A 16,657-nucleotide genomic window follows, 5' to 3' on the forward strand; every position below is an offset into this window, starting at 1 on the left:
TGATACCACATCACGCTCTGGCTGCTCCTCTGCTAATCACAGCACGCCAGGGCTCAGTGCAAGCCGGCGCGCATGGCAGAATTGTTTCGCTCAGGCTTATTGAGAATAACTGTTGCGGTTCTAAATGCAAGAACCACGATAACATTATCAGGCACGCCGAAACGAAGTACTCTAGAATAATTTCGCCCCTTTGGGGTTCATTAACCTGCACCTAGATCTAAGTGCACTGCTGTTCTTTGATTTCGCCGCCAAATAAATGCGGCTGTTGTGGCTGGGAATCGAACCCGCGTCCTTGAGCTTAGCAGCGCGACACCTTGCGTCCTAGGCAACCCCGGTGAGCTCGTTGAGGGTTTCTTTTTCAATCTGTGGCAGTACTCGGGAAGCAGACGTAGTCATAAGACCTAAATCAATCTTCGATGCTCTAAGCTTCCTCAAATATAAGCTTGGTCTCAAATGTCGCTAGCTAATTACAGGTTGTACGAGGTTCAAGATGGCGCCGCTGTCAACACATATTTTTTTTTTCAGTTAAGCTTGTCAGGTGGCCAATGTGAAATCTACCCACGACGAGGGAGTTCGAGAGAAATGTCTGCATGGATACGTAGAAATTGAATAAGAAGGTGAATGAAACACCGCAAACACACAAGACACCCCACATAGAAAAGACAGACACAAAAGCGCTGACACACAGCGCTTGTGTGTATGTGTCTTTTCTATGTGGGGCGTCTTGTGTGATTGCGCTGTTTCTTTTACCTCAGGAATGTGTACCAACTAGGCCCAAATGAAGTATTATTGAATAATGAGTTTACATTGACATCGGCAGCTGCTGTGCTTTGCTCAGATGAGCAGATTTGTTCCTTGACATGCGCAGTTTTTGTGTCGGCTCCAGGAACGAGCTAACGGCAGTGCGCATATACAGCTCCGTGTACTCTGACAGTACACACACATGCGCAGACAAACGCACAACGCACGCGGCGCCCATTTGCCCGCGCACGCGCAAACACGGAGTGAGAGAGAAATACGCGCGCGTACATATCCAGGAAACATTTTTTCGGTCTCATGAATCACATTAGTCAAAGTCTTTCTACGTTACTTTTTTTCTTCATCATTCAGCTTTTCTATAAGGTGACATTATAGCAATGAAATCCGCATTAATGCTATTGGTTCTTCTCTTTCATTACAGAGGGTTCTACGTCCCGAAAAAGTAAGTCTATCAAGCATGTTAAAAGAGCGGTCGTCAGACGCCGCTGTACACTCTAACAGGAAAAAACAGCATACGTTATTCTTTCTCGGACTCCTTAGCTTCTAAATATACAGCTCTCTTTAAAGAGACACGTTAACTCTTTTTCTAGAGGGTCGCACCTCCCACTACACCCCGAAGAGACTATACTGATCTCCGAATGGGAGTTCACGTGCCTCTTTTAAGCGAACTACATACGTCGCTAAGTTAGGATTGAGCCAAAAGAGTTGAGGATTCTTCTGTTTTGTTACAGTGTACTGAAGCGACAAATGCTGTCAATCAACGAGTTGTGATGAAATATACTAAACAGTGTTGCGATCACCTACACCTAACGGGCTAACCATAGGCTTAAGTGCCCGACGCAAATAAGCTAATTACTCTGAGACTCTCGTCTCTTTAGTGATTATTCATTCGCCCAATGATTATTGCATAGTGCGTCTGCGGATCATCACAACATTTTCAATTTCAATTGCAATTACAATCACTTGCGACTGGGATAAGTTGTCTGCAGTTGTGTAACTATAATATCACGGTCCCAAGCCCTTAAGCACTTCTTGTGTCCTTTGTGTTAGGCAGCGTGACAGCAGAGTTTGGATCGTGGTTGTATTGGGTGAAGCCACTAGCCAACGCTTGTTCTTTCGCTTAACCTCTGACAGAGTCTTCTTCCTCAAAGAACAATCCAGGCTACATGCTCGGATAGGCAATGACATCGCAAAGCAACAACATTCGTCTAATAATTGTCGTTGTGCTGTACGCAGCACTAACGGAGACGGCGAAAACGTCCACGTGGACGGACATCGCAAGCTGACATGAAGAGGGAACTGGTTAAATATCAGACAAAACATCGTATCTCACTGAGAGGACGCTGGAGCAGTGATATAAATTACAAAAAATCAAGGAATTTAATAATCTGCAAAATGTAAGCGTCGCACATGTGAGCGCTCCAACCGAGTGGCTCGGCTAACCCGATTACTTTCGTTTCTTCAAAAACATGCATTTCATCGCTGTGTGAACCAGTGTCATTTTCTGTTTTTCTTATTCGGTGTCGCTGTCCTCGAGTGCAATAGAGTGCGCTTGTTAGAGTCCAGGACCAATGAATGCGTGACAGCTCAGCCCGCAATCGCGTCGCAATCGGTGGTTGCGTTCCAGCTGCATTTCCTGACGACTGCGGAATGCCTAGGTAATTATCGAAATGTTTTTACAATGTGACGTCACCAGAACCCGCAGTAATGGCCAAGTCCCGTACCTCGTCATGGTGACGCCATCGAAGCGGCGCTCTTCGCTCGTTGCCTAGAAATGACATGGCTTAACCAGGGTTTAGTGTCAGGAGGCTGTACATACATGCGTTATAGCGGCAGACGCAACCCACCAATCAAAACTTGACGAGACAGAGGCGAAATTTACGCTAATGCGACAACTGGCGATTCATATAAATGCTTATAGCGGATCGCATTCATGTAAACGACATGCAGTCTAGGAAACTCTAGGAAGGCTAAACTCATTAATGAGCGAAAAGAGCGTAGTTCAAGGCGGTATAAGCAGCCTCACTTGGTGCATGCAAACCTAAAACGCTCCTTGCGGAACAAACTCGCCATCTGCAATGCCAGTGCGATTAGTTGAAGACGAATAAGAACAAAGCACCATTGCTTACATATATTTACGCATGACGTATGTTTACTTTTATAACAAAATTGTCTGTGAAGGTTTAAGATATATTATTCGGAAGTCGCTGGGGGATATACCTCAACGATGTCTCCATATAAGAACAATCCTGTCGGTGGCTGCATAGATCATTTAAGCTTAGAGTCGGGGGAATAGTCTCATTTGCGAAATTTCGTTTTGCTAACACCATTTTTTCATTCATCTTTCATTTCACTCAGTGACATTTTCTCGCTTCCTAATCAGTTGTAAAGGTCTTTAACGACGTTTCTTGCATTGCTGCATGAACTATTTCAGGTAATCAAGTTTAAAGTTTGATGGAAGACCGTTTGGTTAGGATGATACATGGTGAAGGTACAAAACCCGAGGCATTGCGCCGACCAAAGTAAAAATTTAATACACGCACACAAAAGGACGTCTTAAGCAGCACAATTATGAAGTGAAGAGAGGGAAATTTTAAATCAGTGCTTTGGTTGATCATGCTTCCCGGGGACACGCAATCGGCTGGGAGAAGGCAGGTGTTCTCCCGAGAGAAAAAGAACTGTCACGACGTCTTTACTTTGAATCTCTCTTGATACAGACCCCTCCGCACACTTTCAACAGGAGCGATGGCAATCTACCTACAGTATTTGTGCGATGCTTGCATAATATATTGAAGCGTATTTAAAGCGAACTGTTGGGACACATGTTTTCATTACACTTGCGGTCCGCCACGGTTGTCGACTAGTTATGGTGCTCGACTGCTGACCCGAATGTCGCGGGATCGAATCCCGGCCGCGACGGCCGCATTTTCGACAAAGGCGAAAATTCTCGAGGCCCATGTATGTACGTTAAAGCTGCACGTTAAAGAAATCCAAATGGTGTAAATTCCCGAAGCCCTCCACTACGGCGTCCTTCATAATCATATCGTTATTTTGGGACGTTAAACCCCAGCAATTATTATCATTTTACTTGTGAACAAGGCTCCCACGTGGGAGCTGAAATGCGCTTTTGTGTGTGTATTAAACTTTTACTTTGGTCGGCGCAGTGCCTCCGGTTTTCTACCTTCACCACAGTTCAGCCAAAGTGTGAAAGAGTGTTTTGTTTACCTGTCTTTTCTGATCTCCCATTCGATTAGGTTGGATGTCGTTCCCGTAAGTACATTATGCAAATGCATCGCTGGCTCATTGTTGTTCTCTTTATCATCGTTTGCTAACAAGTATTTGTAAAATCGTTGCATTTAAATTTAAGTCTGCAGTATCTTCTTTTTCACCTTGAGAACAAAATCGAAGGCATGGAGAAACACTGAGCTTGACCGTCCGTTCAGCTATTCGTGTCACAGTATCACAAACTTCCACAAGCTTCCAATATCGACAAAAAAGAACTCGAACGGTTATTCATGCTACCGCCTAAGCGATTCGAAGGCGAAAGCCAGCTTCTTCTTTTTCCCTTCAGTCGAGGTAATAATCACCCTCCCCCGCCCCTCATTCTCGCCTCCGAAAGGTTTCTGAACCTAACGTGGTTTTACACTGCCTCCAGGAACGGAGGCATTACGAGCTTTCTGCACCTCACATGGTTTTTTTGCACGGCCTCCGTGATCGGCCCACCTTCGACCAAGCGGTGATGACCTGCGATCACGCCATCGTGTGACGCCATGATGTGACATCATCATGGCGTAGCAAAGTGGCGATATGTGGCGTTATGATGGCGTCACGTTACATGGAGGTCATGTTATTTGGGTGTACGCCAACTGCGCAAGCATTCACTTGATTATCACGTGGCTTTAGCCCAACTTTTTATACTTTCATCATTCGTGCGACGCAGACGCGAGTATGGCGAAGTACCGTGAGCTCTCGTCAAATCTCGAAGAAGCAGACGCCGACGGTCAATTTTCCTTTGATGACACATCCAACGCTTTAGCCTTAATAACGGGAGCGTAGTCGACGCTAACTACTCCAAAACCAAGGCAACAAGATCTCATGTGACGATCAGGATTGAACGGCACAGTCATTAAAAATAGGATAAAAAAGAGATCGGAAGCCTATGTTTTCTTAAATTCAAGTATGCAATTACCTAGAGGAATGCTCCTCTTTTAACAAGGAGGATCTATTAAAGAGGCCCTGAACAACTTTTTGAAGGAATAATCAATTGGCCTCACTATCGCCGTTTGCTGGAAAAGTTTCTCGAATCCGTTCCGCAAGAACGAGGGGAGTTGTAGGGACTTGTCGCACGCTTTAAGCCCTTTCTTTCTTCGTCCCGCTACGCACATGCGGGTTGAGGAAAATGTCGTTTTCGGGCCATTAATTATTCATTTGTGACGACCGGCTATGCATTGCCACTGACGATAATGCGTTCATTTAGCCTATTAGTACAGACGTGTCGAAACGCTGCAGTCGGGTGACACACGATTCACACCTAAACAGTGAAGGTGAGACTTGGCATCAATTTTAATGTTGCTTGACTACGAGCAGGGCCCTCTGTTTTTCAACATAACGCCAATGCCTACGACGTTATGTGCAAAACAGGAAATGATATCTTGATTCATTCTTATATAAATTTGACTGCGCTGACAAGCCGGCCTTGACTCTTCAGCGGTGAGGCTACGGAATTCTATCTGGCAGCCATCGCACATGAAAGTCAAGCCTCCCTCCATAATTTAGGACCGAGTAACATGCAGTGTTTTTTCCGGCGTTTTCTGGCGTTTCGTTTCATGGCGTCACTGGGCGCCAATGTTGCCGGTGACAGCGGCAAATACCACGCTCAATCAGGCTCCTAAAGCAACAAAGAGAAACGGGCTCTCTGTCGCGGTTCGTTGAATCGGCTGTGATGGAACTATGGGCGCTGGAGTAAGATACAGCAACCACATCACCATCACCTGATCGCGGCGGCAGATGTGAGACCATGTGGCCTCTCTCGTCGATGTATCTTTTTGTTATTCATGAATGCAGAGAAGGAGATATGATAGTCGAAAAACGTGTTGTTTTTCCAAAAAGTACATATTTAATGTTTTTATTGCTTTGTGAAGTTCAGTTTTTCTACTTTCCTGACAAACAAAAAACAAGCTTGTAATAGACAATCTGGCTATTAAAAACTAGAAAGCTGTCGTTTTCTAGAGTCCCCTGGAAGACGTCACCTGGAGGAGTGTCATTGCATTTCGCGTGAGGACTTCGCCAAAGCCACATGATAAAAGTTACCATGATTCCTAAGCTCTCACAATGGAAGAAATAATTTGAAAAAGCTTGTCTTTGCCACATAGAGAAGCTTTCAATTTTACCGTTTAAATGCGTTCTTCTCACGATGCAAATTTCGGCAACTTCTTGAGTTTGGACGTCGCGTTTTTTTACTTCCGATGGCCGGATCTGCAGGAAAATATTTCTACATACGCCTTCACAAGTGTTAGGGCCGTTATTTCTATCAAAACGTGATATATCACTTATATAATTATTACGAACTTTGACCAGTTTACAACTTCTGAGAATGTAATTTTTTACTATAAAAAAACATTGTATACAAGCTTTCTAGAGAGCTTTGGACATTCTACTGTTAATGTGGAGAAATATCAGCCATTAATGGCTCATACATATAGAAGTTTAGTGGCAGAAAAAGTGGATCCAGAAAGAGCTACATTTTACAAATTGTCATGAAATAGAACACAAACTATGCACCTCACTAGAAAACAGATTAAATATGTGAAATCAGCATAAGAAAATATGTAAACACAAAAAAATCTATTCCCCTAGGCAACAGATTAAGAAGACTAAATAGACTTTATTGAGCAGAGTTGGGCGGCAGTTTGGTCCCGGTGGCGTCAGGTGGCTGCTCGGAGTCCCTGGACTCGGGCGGCATCCTTGGCTTGCCGGACGGCCCAGAACTGATCGTTCAGCTGCAGTTTTTTGTACATATTAAAGAAAATTCTTTTTCGAGAGATGTGCGCCTTTAAGGGCCCTGCAACGCTTTTTGAGCATGGTCAGAAAACGCTGCCGATCAGTAGTCGAAGGTCCCGAGAACAGGCGAGCCAAACATTATAGAGAAGCACGCGGCCGGGAATTTACAATTAAATTTAAAAGTCAGCTAGACATAGCTTCCTGTTCCCTCTACAAATGATTCCATGTACTCAAATTAGTGCGCCATATGCCCAAGTCCACAGCCGTTGGCTGATTAGAGCATCGTGAGCTGCGTAGTTACCGTGGCTGCCGCGGCATGCCGCCACGTGCCCGCGCGCTCGCGATCGCACTGAAAGTCGCGCGCGTTAGAAAAAAAAAGGGGCTCACCTTCATCACGCGCGCTGACGAATGGAGGCATCTTATTGCCCCCTTGTTACTCCTCTCTGCGCGTAGCTTTCAGCGCGCTCGCTCGTACGAAAGGAGAGAGAAAGCGCTTGAAGCGTCCGACAAATCCCTGTAATTCTGTTGGTACTTGACGGATTTAAAAAAAAAAAGTTCTGTGGCATGTGGTTCGTGAAGCGTCGTGCGCTATACTAATTATAACTCAGAAAAGTGTTGCAGGGCCCCTTTTAGCTTCAAAATTTTAATAATGGAAAATTCGCATGCAATAGGGTCCTGTGCATTGAGGCCCGACGTATTCTCATGTTTGATTTGATATTGATGTATTTTTCTTCTTTCTATGTGTGTAACTCATGCATTGTGTAGATTACCTTTCTCTCTCTCGCTCTGTTCTTTTTTTTTTTTTACAGACTGAAAGGTCAAAATCTTTTTTCTGTTTCTTGGGGCTCGTGAAGGTGTCTATGAGCAGCTTTTCCCGTTTTTTTTTCTACAATTAAGTTGCGTCGTGGAGAAAGAAACACCAATTGAATCGTGCAATATTGTACGAGTAACAAAACAACGATAACACAAAGTAATTGAAGGCTGAAGCAAGCGCTAGAAAAATCTAGGATGTTGTGGCAAGAGGGCGCTGCAAGTTCGACGTGGCTTAGCCACCTGCCTGGTTTAGTAAATGCGAATCATTTCTCTGCGAATTAATGGCGCTTCGAGCGTACCTATCTATCTATCTATCTATCTATCTATCTATCTATCTATCTATCTATCTATCTATCTATCTATCTATCTATCTATCTATCTATCTATCTATCTATCTATCTATCTATCTATCTATCTATCCGCGTACGTCTTGGTGCTGTCATGGTCATATTCTTAATTTGGTATGTAAATTTCTTAACATATTCTTAATTTGGTATGTAAAATTTGGTATGTGGTGTTCGCCATGCTGTCATATCCTGTGCTGCCAAAATTGACCTCACAGGATATGACAGCATGGCGAACACGGTTAACAGGTCATGGCATGAAAAATGACGCATGCCCGTCACGCACGTCATGAAACCCTTTCCTTCAGTCACGTTAGGCGCTACCCACATACCCCAGCCCGTCTAATACGGCTCAGCGCCACACGTGATTCAGTCGATAACAACGCAGGAAGGGCAAGATAAAGCGACAAGGTCTTTTATGAATTTGCATAAGACGACTCAAATCTGAAAGCCATCTTCTTTTCAATAGAGTGTAGTTATCTCCCGCCTTTCCCTTTCCGAAAGCTCTTCGCGCCCAACCTGGTTTTGCACTGCCTCATGGATTGGAGGCATTGGAAATTCTCTGTACCTCAGATCATTTTGCCGTGCATCCGGTATCAGCTAACCTTTAACCAAGGGATGGTGTCATGTGATAACGACTTTATGTGACGTCATAGTTACGTCGTCATAGTTACCTGTGACTCCGTGATGACGGCACAGTGGGATGTCTTCGAATGGTGATTTTTTGTAATTTGACAACAATGGTCGCTTTTCGTGTTTGATGAGGCATCTAAGGCGTTCGTCCTAATACACTTTGGAATTCTTAACGTGATAGCGTTATGGAGCTCGTGTCGCAGAAAATCTGTTGCCGGCGTCGGTAGCGTTGTAGGTGAACGAGAAATTCCTATGGAAGCAAAAAATAAAAACCACGATTTTGAGAGAAATTCTTAGTGTAAGTCGAGTGTTCTACCAAGGAGTCCTGCCAGTGCTTGAAACTGCTTCTGAAAATAACCGTACACAGGCGTCTGTCGAGGCTACACCAATTAAGCTCGCAGTGTGGCTATCGGCTTTAAGGACAATGTAATAAATATTACGAGTGTGTGCCTACTATTCAGCAAGCTAAAGCCATATGTTGCTCGACCCCGTAGAAGTACCACTTTGACAATACTTGATTATTTCTCCATTGTTGTATTTCTCTTTTGATCATAGAGACAACACTGGAGGTTATGTGTCTACGTTCCTGCTGGTGACGGCCTTGGTTCTCATGGTCACCATGGCTCTCTTGGTGGTTGTTTTCCTGGCTTCGAGTGAGTTTACAACACGCTTCTATCGTTCGACATCTTCGATATATCTGAACAACAACTGCCTGCCGAAGGGGAAATTTATGAACGTAATTATGTGGTATGACGTTCCCAACCAACGCTATGATTCTGAGGAACGCCGTAGTGGGAAACTCCGCATTGATATTGACCAAATGTGCTTGGAAGTCGACGGGTGTCCTTTGCATTTCGCGAACATCGCAACGTAGACGCTTTGGATGGCAAACAAAAGCGCGTTCTCAAACATGGTATCGTAACATCTTAGTTGCTAGGCTACCACAACGCTGTAGAAGGCCAATATCTCTCACGCCGGCGACAGAAGTGTTGTCAATGGTGGCCTAAGGTAACAAAAGCGTAAATATTTAAGTTAAGAGTTAGTTCAAAGGAACGTTCAGTGAAATATTGAGCAGATATTAAGAAGTGACATCGGTGCAAATAAGGGAGGAAGAAGGTTCTAAGTTGCACCAGAGAATATTTCCAAATGTTTCTGGGGATCGAAGACATGCATTTCATTCTGGGAAGTAGTCCGAGGGGAACGTTTGCGTGCATATCACAATGATGCCGAATAAGTTATCTTTATGCGTTTTACAACAATGAGTGAAATGTGTCGTGTTAGGAAATACGGAATCACAATTTTATCAAATTAAAAGCAGATAAAATTGCAATGTACATCAGTGGTTCTGCAATGTTAGTAAAACGTTTCAAGACGTTCAGCGATAGATGTAGCTTATAGATTATATTGCTGATTTGTGTAATTAACTCCAATCGTGATCATTCATATATTTTGTTCAATTATTCCAATATTGAAACCAGAAGTTATATTACTGATGAGCTATCTAAGTATTCCTAGACCATAGGCATATTACCACGTGCCAGTATTTCTTTATTTTGATGTATGCGGGTTCCACCGACAAGAAGTGTTAGCACCGCTCGTCGCAGGCCGCGCAGCAATGTTAACGCGATAGCGTTAAAGAGCTCGTATCGCAGAAATTCCGCCGTCGGCGTCGGGGCCGTTGGTTGTGAGCGAAAAATCATCTTGTCCGTGACCGAAAAATCGAAAAAGCTGCAAATAAAATAAATAATAAAGAATGTTAGGTCCGAGTGAGAATCGAACCCAGGCCGCCTTCGTGGCAAGCAGGTATTCTACCACACAGCCATGCCACTGCTTGGTGCTGAATTGAAAGTAACTTTCATGCTTCCCAAAAATACGCGTCCTGTATACAGGTGTCAAAGTACGAGATGTAATATCGCAGTAATATTCCGTGGTACAAGCGTACATTGCCATCGGGCGTCCCACCATGTCAATATCATAACGACTTGGTGGTTTAAAGACAGCCACCCATTACAAACGGCACACACATTACTGCGCGTATTCCCTTAAGACCACGTAGTGGGTGCATCGCAGCTTCGAAAAAGGTTCTCGCGCATAATTGCTCCTGGTTTAAAGCATGCTACCCATTACCTAAGGCACACACCTTAGTGCGCGCATTCTGCTAAACACTCGTAGTGTTGGAACTGCGCACTAGGAACAGAATATCGCTGTCGCGTTGAACTCTTAAAGGCGAAGCTTAAGCGTCGTCCAATTTTGTGAATGGGGACAATACATAGCAAACTCAATCAAGCGAAATGCTTAAAGCTTTCGCCGTAAATATCAGATACTCGACTGTGAATCCTAATAGCAATCCTGTTCTGGTCAATCGCGTCAATGACATTCTTCGAATTGAATTGGAACAAAGAATGTTTTATAGCGTTTTTCGAATGCTTCGCAAGTGTTTCAGATAGTTCCGATATGATTACGTGAAGGACGCGAATAGTCAAGCTTATTCGAGAGCTTACGCGAACACCAGCGATAAATCTGGAAAAATCTGTGTAAAAGACACGTTATGCCGACGATCAGACAAGCGACGCCCGAAGACAGTGATCGCCGCTATCAGTGTACAGCTTGCATTGCTCGTACTTTGACTATTCATTTCCTGGGCGCAAGTTGGCCCAATAAAGGCTTTCTTCTTGAAGAGCCCGACCATTTCCTTCTTCGCCGACACGGCAACGTGACAATGCTGTAAAGCTTTTCTTTACTATTGAGTATGATCATCGTTGTGAGCCATTTATTTTGTCCACTCCACGATGGAGGGCTCTCCCAGTGATCTTATATTTACACCGTCTTTCGCAAGGTAATTCAATCCAGCGGCGCCGTGCAGCGCCCCACGCAGAGGTGATACGGAATTTTATTGAAAGGTATAGACACATTTTATTGTCATGAGTGCTGGCGGCGGTCGTCACGACACAAAGCGATGTGACGTGTGAAATTTGTGTGGTCATCACACCACGCACATTTATTTTTGACCGGTGGTGAGTACTTGTCTAGATACGGGCGTTGTTCCTCAGGAGTGCGCACTGCACGCGGCCTCTTGTTTGCGGGAGCGGCCAACATCCCGTAAGACCTCTGCATGTTGAACAAGTGTGCAAAAAACCGAGACAAAGATGAACGGAAAAAGAACGAACAAACCGCTGACGGCGTCTGCCGTGCTTCCTCCGCCGAGGCCAGCCTCCTCGTCCCGAAGCTGGCTCAGGTCAGGAGGAGGAGGGCTGCCTCGAAAACCCTTCTTTCCCACTTCGCTCTAGCGGTGAGTTAGGGCAATTTGCGTTTGCGTTTGTCTTTGTCTCTTTAACTCGCACTTTCTTAGGTGACACAAAGACATACAACTCTATTTAACCACAGTATCGTTTTTCCTCATGGACGGCATAAAATCCCGGAAGCTAGCCATAGAGAAATCTGCTGCAAATGCGCCACAACTTATTTTCTTTGTTCAAAAATGTGGCTTTCTTAATCAAGCCATGATACCCAGGTTTTTGTCCTTAAGCTCATTCCTTAATTTCTTGCCTTCAACTGCGGCTTTGCAGGTGGTGATGACAAGGATTACACTCCCAACGACGTATTGACTAAAGACATGAGCGACCTCTTGGAACGAGATGTGCCTGGGGCTGACCTAAACACCGATACCACAGGTGATACCCCCATGATAGCCGCGCACAATTCGACTGCCCACTACAATACTTTTCCTCAACCTGCTTCATGTGAAGAAATATTTAGTCCCAATATACGCACAACACACCGCAAACGGTGGTCATGACAGCGTCGCTGCCTGTGCCACGGCACATTATCATAGTGTCCTGCCCTATGTAAATGTCGGAACCAATAAATGGACTGCCAGTGTGCTTACAGGCATGTTAGATTTAAATGGTTAGTCAATAACTTCATGCGGTGTGGCTAAGAACCCATTTATTGTTTATTCGCGTGCAGTATATGCAGGAGAAGTTGTTAATGCGTGATCATTGTCTGGCTATGTATGCAGTGAAAAGCACACGTGTGTGCAACACTGCGAAATCGTAATAAAAAGAGCTCGCGCAGAGAGAAGGTAGGCCAGACACCTTGAAATACGCCTGCTGCTGCGCGTACCTTATCAAAGAGAACAGCCACTTATACGCGGACTACGCACTGAAAGTATTGCTCGAATAATTCTTCCTTGAACAATACGAGAGTAAAATCTGAGCATTTTCACCTGAACTCTATCGAACCTCTGCCCGCTGCTTTCGCGATTAGCCCCTATAACAACCCTGCCGTAGCTGCCGCAAGAATTTTTAGAGCGATAAGATCTACTCCTTCTGGCACAAAGCCAGAAAATGACCTTGCGCATGCGCTTGACCTTGAAGCTCAGCCAATGTCAATTTCCCCCTCTTTCTCCTCGCACGTAGTCGTCATAGCAAAGGACCTGCGCAGTCTCGGTTTGTTCTCTCTTGCGCACCATTCTCCGTCGGTCGGTGAGCAGCATTCAGCTACGTCAGCGCGGATCATCACCCTGACATTTTCTCGCAGTCGCCAAACCAGCCATGCCCGTATGCTTTTCTCCACCGATTTCGTCTGGCTGGTCAGTGGCGTGATTTGCCGAGAGAAGAGCGAGCGCATTATATGTGTCTTTAAAACGTAATTGTAAGTTGCCTGCCGTGTACACTGCTATGATATTTAGCTGACATCTTCACAGGCGCCTCCGCTGCCTGTCGGCAGCGTTCTTCGACATTGTTCAAAAAGTGTTGTACGGCCCCTTTAAATGCATCAGTGTATCGGATAGGATAGAGTTCGACCACGATCTTGCGATAGACGGCCGCTCCCGCTCTGGTGTAATCTGCGGCACGTTGGTTACGCGCTGCTCTAAGAGTTTTCATTGCCATACATGCATGACGGAAGAGCACGCCAGAGCTCAAGCAGGATATGGTTATGCGCATGCATGCAGCATTTTGTTGTTTGTGAGCGCTGGAAGACACGGAACAAAGCGAGAAAATTAAACTCGCAGGGTCTATACGCCCATTCATTCAGTGTGTCTTGTGTTTTGATGCGCTGCTACGCGCATTAGGCTACTTGATTACCAAATTGCCCGGCTTTCGGCTTTGAAGAAAATGCACAGGAAGAATCGTTAATCTACATTGAGCCTTCAACAATTTTTCATAATGGGTATACATTACTGCGTTGCTTTAGCCGCAAACACGCGTCTCATCCCTTCCGAAGCACCTAGCGTCCTGTCTGAGTCCGCGGGAGTAACCAGAAGTTATGCCTATTTCACCCACGCCCCTCCTGCGGGATGGGAGAGCCGCTTGCGGTTATCGAACATCAGAGGCGAACCCGAAACCGGCCCAACCGAAAATGCGCCTTCCTTCAAAGCCCGATGATTCATCAGACAGCCACAGTTACACAGCTACAACCATTAGAAGAGTGCAGAAACAGCAACGCTGTTATTTTTCTCAATCACAATTTTAAAGAGAAGTAAGCGTTTCCAGCCAATAATAATTGTTTTTCACATCGTACTAAATCATTATAATCAGCATTCATTTCCTTTTTCTCGGTAAAAAAATGTACCTCTGTTACATCATGCAACGTGTTGCTTTTTCAGTTTTCTGGTTCACTTGTAGTTTTATCTCGGAAGTTAGTAGAACAGGCCAGCGTTGCGGAGTGGCCACTTGCGGAATTGGAAATGACTCCAGAATCATTCCACGAATCATTTCGCGACCCCAGAATGGAATTGGAATGGAATGGGGACAACGCTTGGAGGAATAGGAAATGGAAATAGAATTACGTCTTTTTCCGAATATGGAGCACGTTCTCGTCTACGCGCTGTTTTTCAAGCTTGAAACATTAGTAAGTCAGAGCCTCGAATTTAACAATAAAGCAGTATTTTTAAAATGGCTTGTCTAAGTACAAGCATGGTACATTTATAAGCAACGCGCCTACTACAATTCTGTCCTGATATAGGCTGTGTTTCTCCGAAGTTTGTCTCTATTCTTCGCGTAACCGCGGTTATATGCCGTTCCGTCGGTATCCGTTATGCGGAACTACGGCGGCGCCATACCTCCCCCCCCCCACCCCCACCCGACTTAAGCTTGTGAGTTCTTTATCCCTCGGCGGCGCCCCAGTCACCTGCTGTCTCCCACCCTTCACTTTGTGTTTGCTTCTGTCGATTCAAAAAGCGCTTCTCTAGGCTGTGATGCGTAATGACGCTGGCGCAATGCTTGTGTTCACTGCAAGCAAAAGTACAATAAAGCTTCTTTTTTCACCTTTCACTGCTTGCGACCTCTATTGCAGCATTTAAAAATCACGATAACGCCTAAGCACTTTTAAGACGTATTGATTGCCAAAGAACTAGTGACCAATGCTGGATGTGTCATTGTTGTTGTAGAAACATTTGTTTGAGCCGAAAAATATAAAATAAAGGTGGGTGGCCTTATATAAGTTGACAAAGCTGCGAGCGGCCGCTGCTGCTCTAGCCCGGGAGATCAGGCGTTCCTGGGTCTCGAGCTGAGAGCTGGTCAGCCCCCACACTCCCACCGCTCCGGGGTGGAATCATTTCATTATTATCGTTTATCCTTTTTTGCATCTTTTCATCGCTCGGTCGCTAGGATCGGCACAAACTCGTGTTCGCAACGCCAAGCAAAGAGGGTTATTGGGGAGGACCGTATTTTGATACACCCTTAATTGCCACTTTTGTCATATACTCAAATTAGTCATGTAAGCCTCAGCTCATGTTTTCGAGGTCGAAGGCCACAGCGCATTCTCTAGGTCCATCTTTAGTTGGCGAGAGCCAAGGGTATGCGTGGTGTGAAAGTGTGTGAACGATCTGCCAATTTGTTAAAGAGAAACCGAGGCATAAGTTAGTGTATAAACAAATGTATTACCCAGGAGATACTGAAGGGAGAAACAAATTATCCCTGCGCGTTGGTTCCCATTGATAGCCCCACACGAAAGCGGCGGATACTCTATGCACAGTCTGATCTTTATCTCACGAGCTGTTTAGTACCTGACGCACGTAAAGAACCTTTGCGACAAGGAAGGCATCGCATACCTGCGCACAAGCGAAACAGAAATTCTCCTAACCCCATCCATGTTGCGAGGCGCACTTGACAAGCGTGAGTGCTGACGAGCAGTGCGGCCCAGTGTTCCGTATGCGATGCAAAGACACAAGGTGCCCGAGCGGTGCACTGTTCTAACCAATACCAGCAGATCTAAAGGATTTCGTTCCCCATTAACCAAATCGCAGTTTTATCCATATTCACGACAGCTCCAGACGCGTGGCAGAACTGCTTCGTCTTCTTGAACACTACTTTTGTCAGCATAAAAATACGCTATCTCATCATTATCATTAACAGATTTAAGCTTAAACCATAATAAAACATAACCATTCTTACAAACTGCTCACCATGCAATAGATGTAGATGGAGGAGAACTGCCCCCATGGGAATTGGTAGGTGGTTGTACTGCAGAAGCATGTCACCAAGCTACTATCGCTCGACCTTGTAACGTGTTCTGCGCACTTTTGCAGTTCTAATTTCGTCTGATGGCATCAGCTTTATGGGGCGTTCATTGTTAACTCGTTAAAACTATCAAGATGCCTTTCCTACGTTGAAGATTACAGGAATGGAATTGAACTGCCCGGCCATTCCCGAGTGGCAATCGCTATGTTTTTTTCATTCCGAGGAATAGAAAGGATGGAATTGCGGCAAGTTCTAGTTCCCTGGAATGGAAATGGAATAGAATGGAGGCGCCCATTCCGCAACACGGAACATGCACACTTCATGCGTCAGCATCCCTCATCACAGTTGTGAAAACCGCATGAGGTCTAGCTGTCCACCATATTGCACTGTACCGATGTAACAAGCTTCTGAATTATCACAGTCGCTGCCGCATGATCTATTCTTTGTAATGATTATTCTCGGTAAGCTGCACACAGATGCAGCATTGATCTATTTAAAGTCTGATCACTGCCCACGTGTACTTTTATCACCACTGAATTGCTTGCTATCATTAGAGTTCACGAGTTCATCAATATATGCGAAAAACACTTTATTGATAAACGACACTTCTTCTTTCGTATTGGTGCGGTGTAACTGAACGTTACC

At 45.0% G+C, this 16,657-nt stretch overlaps 1 pseudogene; it reads left to right on the forward strand.

The window, feature by feature from the left end:
- LOC119381417 (uncharacterized) overlaps positions 1-16,657 on the forward strand; it is a 101,324-nt pseudogene that overhangs the window by 59,052 nt on the left and 25,615 nt on the right.

Source organism: Rhipicephalus sanguineus, chromosome 2 (genome assembly GCF_013339695.2).
Source record: "Rhipicephalus sanguineus isolate Rsan-2018 chromosome 2, BIME_Rsan_1.4, whole genome shotgun sequence".
Classification (NCBI taxonomy): domain Eukaryota; kingdom Metazoa; phylum Arthropoda; class Arachnida; order Ixodida; family Ixodidae; genus Rhipicephalus; species Rhipicephalus sanguineus.